Here is a 9,682-nt window from a genome sequence, read left to right as displayed (position 1 = left end):
AATCAAATTTTGATTAAAAACAAAAGACAAAATGAACACAGCTTATGCTGAGCTGCAGAACCCATGTAATGTCTTGCTCAGTAACGATTGTCATTTCAATCAATATTAAAATCATATCTTTAAATAACTAGGCAGATTCACACAGAGATATTTGAATCGTTTTTATTAACTATGCTAATTTGTTTTGATTTTTCATGGGAACAGATTTGACATAATGAAGAGCAAGTTCCCCAAACTCCAGCTGTCCTCAGAAGGTTAACGGGAGAGAGTGCTAACCTCACCTGTTCCTACTGGCACGATCACTCCGAGCTAGAAATGGTGTCTGTTTCCTGGTGGAGGAATATGCATAACGATCCTGTGTGTAGAATACTTTATATGAATAAGATGCTGATGCAGAGTCCTACGTGTGATAGTCGAGTGAGCATTACTTTGGAGCTCAGTGCTCAGGTTATGCAGTTTTCCATCCGAGATCTCCAAGTGAATGACACAGACCTTTACTACTGTAAGATTACAACCTCTATACCACCGCCTGCCATAGAAATACAAGGGAGCACAACACGCCTCATAGTAAGAGGTATGAATTATTATATTAATACATTATAAAGTCTTATATATATTTCAATTCTATTGTATTGACAACATAAATCTGTTGTATTTTCACCTAATAATTGTCTTTTGTGGTCACAAGATAGTTTGAATTGTAAATATCTTTGAAAAAGAAATTCTTATGATTATTATCTACATCATAACCAACATGTTTGCCTGTCATAGAATCAATGTACAGCATTAAGTTGAGAGAACATCATCACTATATGCACAATTCTAGAATCGGGGCAGAGGGTATTTAAAAATAATAATAAATTTAATTAATTACATAGAATGGGAGAGCAGGTGATGTGTTACTGCTGCAATATGTGGGAGCTGGTGGACACCATTGATGCTCACGGTGATCACATTTCCAGTGAGTGCTGGCTGCTCGAGGAACTCCGGCTCCGTGTTGAAGAGCTGGAGTCTGAGCTTCAAACACTGCGACACATCAGGGCGGGGGAGAGTTACCTGGACTCTGTGTTCCAGGAAGTAGTCACACCAATTAGATTAACTAATTCAGATGTATTCCGTGGTCAGGGACAGGAGGGTGTGACTATGAGTGAGGCAGGTACGGGGATCTAGGAGGTAGTGTTTGAGGAGCTGCAGCCCTTGCTCTTGTCCAACAGGTTTGAGGCTCTTACTCCCTGTGAGGACGGCAATGGGGACTGCAGGGAGGATGAGCAACCTGGCCACAGCACTGTGGAACGAGGGGTCATTCAAGTGGGGGGAGTAAAAAGAAATGTTGTAGTGGTAGGGGATAGTATCATAAGGGGGATAGATAGGGTTCTTTGCAGCTGAGAGCGAGAGTCCCGAAGGTTGTGTTGCCTGCCCGGTGCCAGGGTTAAGGACATCTCCTCTGGGCTGGAGAGAGACTTGGAGTGGGAGTGGGAGGATCCAGTTGTCATGGTCCATGTTGGTACCAACGACATAGATAGGACAAGGAAAGAGGTTCTGCTGAGGGAGTATGAGCAGCTAGGGGCCAAATTAAAAAGCAGAACCACAAGGGTAATAATCTCTGGATTACTACCTGAGCCATGAGCAAATTTGGCTAGGGTAAATAAAATCAAGAATTAAATGCGTGGCTCAAAGACTGGTGTGGGAGAAATGGGTTTTGCTTCTTGGGACACTGGCACCAGTACTGGGACAGGAGAGAGCTGTTCCGTTGGGACGGACTTCACTTGGCCAGTGCTGGGACTAGAATCCTGGCGAATTGAATAACGAGGGCTTTAAACTAATTAGTGGGGGGGAGGTTTCAAGAGAGCAAAAAATAAAAATGTCAGCGGAGAAGGCAATAGAGCAAAGTAACAGTGGGGAAATTAAAAACCAGAGCGTGTCAGGAAGGGACAGAATATATAAAGGTAAAGGGGGTAAAAGCAGAAATAAATTGTCAGAAAACATATTTAAAAGTTCTTTATCTGAATGCACATAGCATTCGTAACAAAATAGACGAGTTGACGGTACAAATAACTACACATGGGTATGATCTGGTGGCCATTACAGAAACATGGCTGCGAGGTGACCATGACTGGGAACTAAACATCCAGGGGTATTTGACTATTAGGAAGGACAGACAGGAAGGAAAGGGAGGTGGGGGTGCTATGTTAGTCAAGGATGGAATCACTGCAATAGTGAGAAATGATATTGGGTCAAAGGATCAGGATAGTGAAACAGTTTGGGTGGAGATAAGGAATAATAAGGGGAAAAAGTCACTGGTGGGCGTAGCCTATAGGCCTCCTAACAGTTGCAACTCTATTGGTCGGAGTATAAATCAGGAAATAGTTGGGGCTTGTAATAAGGGAACAGCTATAATCATGGGAGATTTTAACTTTCATATTGACTGGACCAATCAAATTGGGCAGGGCAGCCTTGAGGAAGAGTTCATAGAGTGCATTAGGGACGGGTTCCTTGAGCAGTATGTTACTGAACCAACCAGGGGGCAGGCAATCTTAGATCTGGTCCTGTGTAATGAGACAGGATTAATAAAAAATGTCCTAGTAAAGGATCCCCTTGGTATGAGTGACCATAACATGGTTGAATTCCAAATTCAGTTGGAGGGTGAGAGAGTTGGATCTCAAACCAGCGTACTAAGCTTACATAAAGGAGACTATGAAGGTATGAGAGCAGAGTTGACTAAAGTGGACTGGGAAAATAGATTAAGGTGTAAGACGGTACATGAGCAGTGGTGTACATTCAAGGAGATATTTCACAACTTTCAAGAATAATATATTCCACTGAGGAAAAAGGGGCGTAATAGAAAAGACAGCCATCCGTGGCTAAGTAAAGTAATAAAGGATAGTATCCGACTGCGGATGGGAACGGGGACTGCGGGAAGGATGAGCAACCCGGCCACAGCACTGTGGAGTGGGGGGCCATTCAAGTGGGGGGAGATAAAAGAAATGTTGTAGTTGTAGGGGATAGTATCGTTAGTGGGATAGATAGAGTTCTTTGCAGCTGAGAGCGAGAGTCCCGAAGGCTTTGTTGCCTGCCATGTTTAAGGACATCTCCTCTGGGCTGGAGAGAAACTTGGAGTGGGAGGGGGAGGATCCAGTTGTCGTGGTCCATGTAGGTACCAACGACATATATAGGACAAGGAAGGAGGTTCTGCTGAGGGAGTTTGAGCAGCTAGGGGCCAAATTAAAAAGCAGAACCACAAGGGTAATAATCTCTGGATTACTACCTGAGCCACGTGCAAATTTGGCTAGGGTAAATAAAATTAGAGAGTTAAGAGAAATGGGTTTTGCTTCCTGGGACGCTGGCATCACACACACAGAAATCACACAGAAACCCCACAATGCAGATAGAGGCCATTTTGGCCCACCGAGCCTGCACCGACACATATCCCACCCGATCCCAGTAACCCCTACACCAACACATATCCCACCCTATCCCCGCGTATTTAATCCCCCTAACACTAAGGGTCAATTTATCATAGCCAATTAACCTAACCCGCACATCTTTGGACTGTGGGAGGAAACCCATGCAAACACGGGGAGAATGTGCAAACTCCACACAGACAGTCACCCGAGGCCAGATTCAAACCCGGGTTTCTGGCGCTGTGAGGCAACAGTGCTAACCACTATGCCACCGTGCTGCATCAGTACTGGGATAGGAGAGAGCTGTTCCGTTGGGACGTACTTCACCTGGCCAGTGCTGGGAATAGAGTCCTGGTGAATTGAATAACTAGGGCTGTAGAGAGGGCTTTAAACTAATTAGTGGGGGGGAGGTTTTAAGAGAGCGAAAAATAAAAATGACAGCAGAGAAGGCAATAGAGCAAGGTAGCAGTGGGGGAATTAAAAACCAGAGTGTGTCAGGAAGGGACAGAATGTATAATAAAGGTAAAGTAGTAAAAGGGGTAAAAGCAGGAATAAATTGTCAGAAAACATATTTGAAAGTTCTTTATCTGAATGCACGCAGCATTCGTAACAAAATAGACGAGTTGACAGTACAAATAACTACACATGGGTATGATCTGGTGGCCATTACGGAAATATGGCTGCAAGATAATCATGACTGGGAACTAAACATACAAGGGTATTTGACAATTAGGAAGGCCAGACAGGAAGGAAAGGGAGGTGGGGTTGCTATGTTAATCAAGGATGGAATCACTGCAATAGTGAGAAATAATATTGGGTCAAAGGATCAGGATAGTGAAGTAGTTTGGGTGGAGATAAGGAATAATAAGGGGAAAAAGTCACTAGTGGGCGTAGTCTATAGGCCTCCTAACAGTTGCAAATCTGTTGGTCGGAGTATAAATCAGGAAATAGTTGCGGCTTGTAATAAGGGAACAGCTATAATCATGGGGGATTTCAACTTTCATATTGACTGGACTAATCAAATTGGGCATGGCAGCCTTGAGGAAGAGTTCATAGAGTGTATTAGGGATGGGTTCCTTGAGCAGTATGTAACTGAACCAACCAGGGGGCAGGCAATCTTAGATCTGGTCCTGTGTAATGAGACAGGATTAATAAAAAATGTCCTAGTAAAGGATCCCCTTGGAATGAGTGACCATAATATGGTTGAATTCCAAATTCAGTTTGAGGATGAGAGAGTTGGATCTCAAACCAGCGTACTGAGCTTAAATAAAGGAGACTATGAAGGTATGAGAGTAGAATTGACTAAAGTGGACTGGGAAAACAGATTAAAGTGTAAGACGGTACAAGAGCAGTGATCTACATTCAAGGAGATATTTCACATCTTTCAAGATAAATATATTCCACTGAGGAAAAAGAGGAATAATAGAAAAGACAGCCATCCGTGGCTTAGTAAATTAATAAAGGATAGTATCCGACTGAAAACAAGGGCATATAAAGTAGCCAAATCCAGTGGGAGGATAGAAGATTGGGAAGCATTTAAAAGCGAACAAACAATAACTAAAAGATTAATTAAGAAAGGGAAGATCGATTATGAAAGTAAACTAGCAAAAAATATAAAAACAGATAGCAAGAGTTTTTACAGCTATATAAAAAGAAAAAGGGTGGCTAAAGTGAACGTTGGTCCCTTAGAGGATGGGGCCGGGAAACTAGTAGTGGGGAACATGGAGATGGCAAAGACGCTGAACAAATATTTTGTATCAGTCTTTACAGTAGTGGACACTAAAAATATCCCAACACTGGACAAACAGGGGGCAATGGGGGGGGGGGGGAGGAGCTAAACACGATTAAAATCACTAAGGAGATGGTACTCAGTAAAATAATGGGACTTAAGGTGGATAAATCCCCTGGACCTGATGGCCTGCATCCTAGGGTCTTGAGAGAAGTGGCGGTAGAGATTGTGGATGCATTGGTGATTATTTTCCAGAACTCCCTGGACTCAGGAAAGGTCCCGGAAGATTGGAAAACTGCCAATGTAACACCCTTATTTAAGAAGGGAAGTAGACAAAAAGCTGGAAACTATAGACCAGTTAGCCTAGCATCTGTGGTTGGCAAAATGTTGGAGTCCATTATTAAGGAAACAGTAATAGAGCATTTGGATAAACATAATTTATAGGACCGAGTCAGCATGGTTTTATGAAGGGGAAGTCATGTTTGACAAATTTGCTCGAATTCTTTGAGGATGTAACATACAGGGTGGATAAAGGGGAACCAGTGGATGTAGTGTATCTGGACTTCCAAAAGGCATTTGACAAGGTTCCACACAAAAGATTACTGAGCAAGATAAGAAATCACGGGATTGGGGGTAATATACTGGCATGGGTGGAAGATTGGCTACCTAACAGAAAACAAAGAGTTGGGATAAATGGTTCATTCTCGGGCTGGCAATCAGTAACTAGTGGTGTTCCGCAGGGGTCAGTGCTGGGACCCCAACTCTTTACAATCTGTATTAATGATTTGGAGGAAGGGACCGAGTGCAACATATCCAAGTTTGCCGACGATACAAAGATGGGAGGGAAAGCAGTGAGTGAGGAGGACATAAAAAACCTGCAAAAGGACATAGACAGGCTAAGTGAGTGGGCTGAGATTTGGCAGATGCAATATAATGTTGGAAAGTGTGAGGTTATGCACTTTGGCAGAAAAAATCAAAGAGCAAGTTATTATCTAAATGGAGAGAAACTGCAAAGTGCTACAGTACAAAGGGATCTGGGGGTCCTGGTGAATGAAACACAAAAAGTTAGTATGCAGGTGCAGCAGGTGATCAGGAAGGCCAATGGAATCTTGGCTTTTATTGCGAGGGGGATGGAGTATAAAAACAGGGAAGTCTTGCTGCAGTTATACAGGGTATTGGTGAGACCACACCTGGAATACTGCGTGCAGTTTTGGTTTCCATATTTAAGAAAAGATATACTTGCTCTCGAGGCGGTTCAGAGAAGGTTCACTCGGTTGATTCCAGAGATGAGGGGGTTGACGTATGAGGAAAGGTTGAGTAGGTTGGGACTCTACTCATTGGAGTTCAGAAGAATGAGAGGCGATCTTATCGAAACATATAAGATTGTGAGGGGGCTTGATCGGGTGGATGCGGTGAGGATGTTTCCACTGATGGGTGAGACTAGAACTAGGGGGCATAATCTAAGAATAAGGGGCTGCCCGTTCAAAACTGAGATGAGGAGAAACTTCTTCACTCAGAGGTTAATAAATCTATGGAATTTGCTACCCCAGAGAGCTGCAGAAGCTGCAACGTTAAATAAATTTAAAATGGAGATACAGTTTCCTAGTAGATAAGGGAATTAGGGGTTACGGGGAGAGTGCAGGGAAGTGGACGTGAGTCTAGATTCAGATCAGCCATGATCCTATTGGATGGCGGAGCAGGCCCGTGGGGCCGTATGGCCTACTCCTGCTCCTACTTCTTATGTTCTTATGAAAACAAGGGCATATAAAGTAGCCAAATCTAGTGGGAGGATAGAAGATTGGGAAGCATTTAAAAGCCAGCAAAGAATAACTAAAAGATTAATTAAGAAAGGGAAGATAGATTATGAAAGTAAAGTAGCAAAAAATATAAAAACAGATAGCAAGAATTTCTACAGTTATATAAAAAGAAAAAGGGTGGCTCAAGTGAACGTTGGTCCCTTAGAGGACGAGACCGGGAAATTAGTAGTGGGGAACATGGAGATGGCAAATACGCTGAACAAATATTTTGTATCAGTCTTTACAGTAGAGGACACTAAAAATATCCCTACACTGGACAAACAGGGGGCTACAGGGGGGAAGGAGCTGAACACAATTAAAATCACTGTTCTGGACCGATGGACATTCTGAACATTTTATGTGTGTAGATAGCACCCTCTGGTGGCCGTTATTGTGTTAACAGTTTGTATGCTGGAAAGGTCATCTGACTTTTCTTCCTGTGTGAGGTCATTTGACCTTCTTACCTTTCTTCCTGTTGACCCCAGGAAGCAGTTTTACCAGGAAGAACCTGACTTAAGTAATGGAGAATTCCATGAGGGATTCAATCCAGTGTAATCTGACTTCATATGTTAGGCCAAACGCAATATCTGTGAGTATCTTTGCTATTATGCTAAGAACTAATGTTGTCAGAGTAATATTTTGATAATACTATGTTTGTAAAAGGTTAATATTTGATAGTCATAGAAGTTAGTTCAAATGTATGTTAGTTGTACAATTAGTCTATTCTACTGTTGTAAATATGTTTATATCTTGTGTAATATCGAATGTGTAGTACTCAGTTTATGAACAAAACATACTTTGTCTTTGTTTACAGTTTCACAAATTTGTTCAAGTAAAGCTTCAAACAGCGAAAAGGCTTCACGAAGAATTATTATGAATGAGTGTTTAACTTGCTGGATAGCTAGATAGGAGCACGTCTAGCGCGGCCAGTACAGTGAAAAGATAGCAATACGGCTAGCTGTGAAGAGCGGAGCAGGAGGAACCCAGAGTAAGCCTTAACCTCGTAGAGCACATCTACCTCACATCAACATGTCAGAAGATAATAGCGAAAATGCTTTGCAGCAAGTAGAAGACCTTAAACAGGCAGATGAAACTATAGAACGTGACAATCGGTCTATAAGCACCGGTTACTACAGGTCGCAAGTTGGCTCACGGTCATCGGGTGGTTCTAGAGTAAGCATAGCCCTCGCCAGAGCACGGGCTAAACTAGTAGCAGCTCAAGCCAGAGCTGCGCATACGGACAGTGAAATAGAAATAAAAGTAAGTCAGGCCCGTCTCCAAGCTGAACCCCAAGCAGAACAGGCCCGACTCCAAGCTGAACCGGCCCGACTCCAAGCTGAATTCCAAGCGGAACAGGCCCGACACCAAGTGGAACGCGAGGCTGAACAGGCCCGTCTCCAAGCCACATTGGAGGCTCTGCAGCAACAAAAAGAGATAGATGCTGCATTAGCCGAGACACAAGTATTCGAGGCAATTTTTGAGGGAGCTGATCCCGAGACAGCTTACAAACCTTTAATTCCCGTTCAGTGGCAGAGTCCACGACTGCGCACCATAGATTACGTGAGCGACCATGCCGACATACAGTTTACAGGAGAAAGGGATGGAGGCCCGCACATCTCTACAGACGCAAACACTTCGTATAACATGCCACAAGTTGCCAACCAAGGTCAAAGCAGACGGCGTGCCTCAAGCCGCAGAGTCTCCCCCAGCAGAGCTGAAGACACAGAGCAAAGGAATAGGACGCCGAATAGAGAAAGTCGGAGGGAAATCCCCTCTCGGTCCCTTGAGACCCCCAACAGAGCCCCCAGCCAAGGCAACCCTGGCCCAGGTCCCAGCACCTACGACCTCGTCAAATACCTTGCACGCACCCAGCTGGTGACTTCGGGGTTAATCAAGTTTGATGACAGGCCAGAGAATTATCGGGCTTGGAAGTCCTGCTTCCACGATGCCATATCGGGCTTAGACCTGTCGGCAGGAGAAGAGCTCGGCCTCCTTATCAAGTGGCTCGGCCCAGAGTCCGCCGGACAGGCCTACAGGATAAAAGCGGCCAATGTGGGGCAGCTGCCAGAGGGGTTGAAGAAGGCTTGGGTGAGGCTGGAAGAAAGCTACGGCTCGCCCGAAGCCATTGAAAGGGCTCTCTTTGACAGGTTGGCGAACTTTCTGAGGTTGACGAGTAAGGAACCCCAGAAGCTCCGCGACCTTGGCAATCTGCTGTCGGAACTCGAAGCCGCAAAGCAGGACGGCTACCTACCCGGTCTATCGTACTTAGACACTTCCAGAGGGGTAAGTCCCATCATTGAGAAGCTTCCATTTAACCTGCAGGAGAAGTGGATAACGTTTGGATCAAAGTTCAAGCTAAAGCACAACGTGGCGTTCCCACCATTCTCTGCGTTCGTTAAATTCATCCGTAAAGAAGCCAAAGCCAGGAACGACCCCAGCTTCAACTTCTTCTCCTCCCAACCAGCACTTGCCAGAAGAGACAAGTTCGACAGACATGGAAAGACACCAATATCTGTCCACAGAATGCAAGTGTCCTCAACTGAGCACACAAAGACTCAGAAGAAACCGGAGGATATGAGCAAACAATGCCCTATCCACAACATGCCCCATCCTTTAAAGAAGTGCAGAGGCTTCAGGGAGATGTCCCTGGAAGATCGGAAACAATATCTTAAAGAGAACTCTATATGTTTCAGGTGCTGCTCGTCCACGAGCCATCTCGCCAAGAACTGCAAGGTGGATGCAAAATGCACTGAATG

General features: G+C 44.3%; 1 pseudogene; it reads left to right on the top strand.

The window, feature by feature from the left end:
* Positions 1 to 315: 315 nt before the first annotated feature.
* The window catches only part of LOC147107684 (tapasin-related protein-like), a 37,013-nt pseudogene continuing 27,646 nt past the window's right edge, over positions 316 to 9,682 (top strand).

The sequence above is a fragment of the Somniosus microcephalus genome, chromosome 14 (assembly GCF_052327205.1).
Source record: "Somniosus microcephalus isolate GS21.2 chromosome 14, FLI_Smic_1.0, whole genome shotgun sequence".
In the NCBI taxonomy this organism is placed as follows: domain Eukaryota; kingdom Metazoa; phylum Chordata; class Chondrichthyes; order Squaliformes; family Somniosidae; genus Somniosus; species Somniosus microcephalus.
The sequence above is the reverse complement of the archived record's forward strand: the minus strand, read 5'-3'. Positions and strand labels throughout refer to the sequence as shown.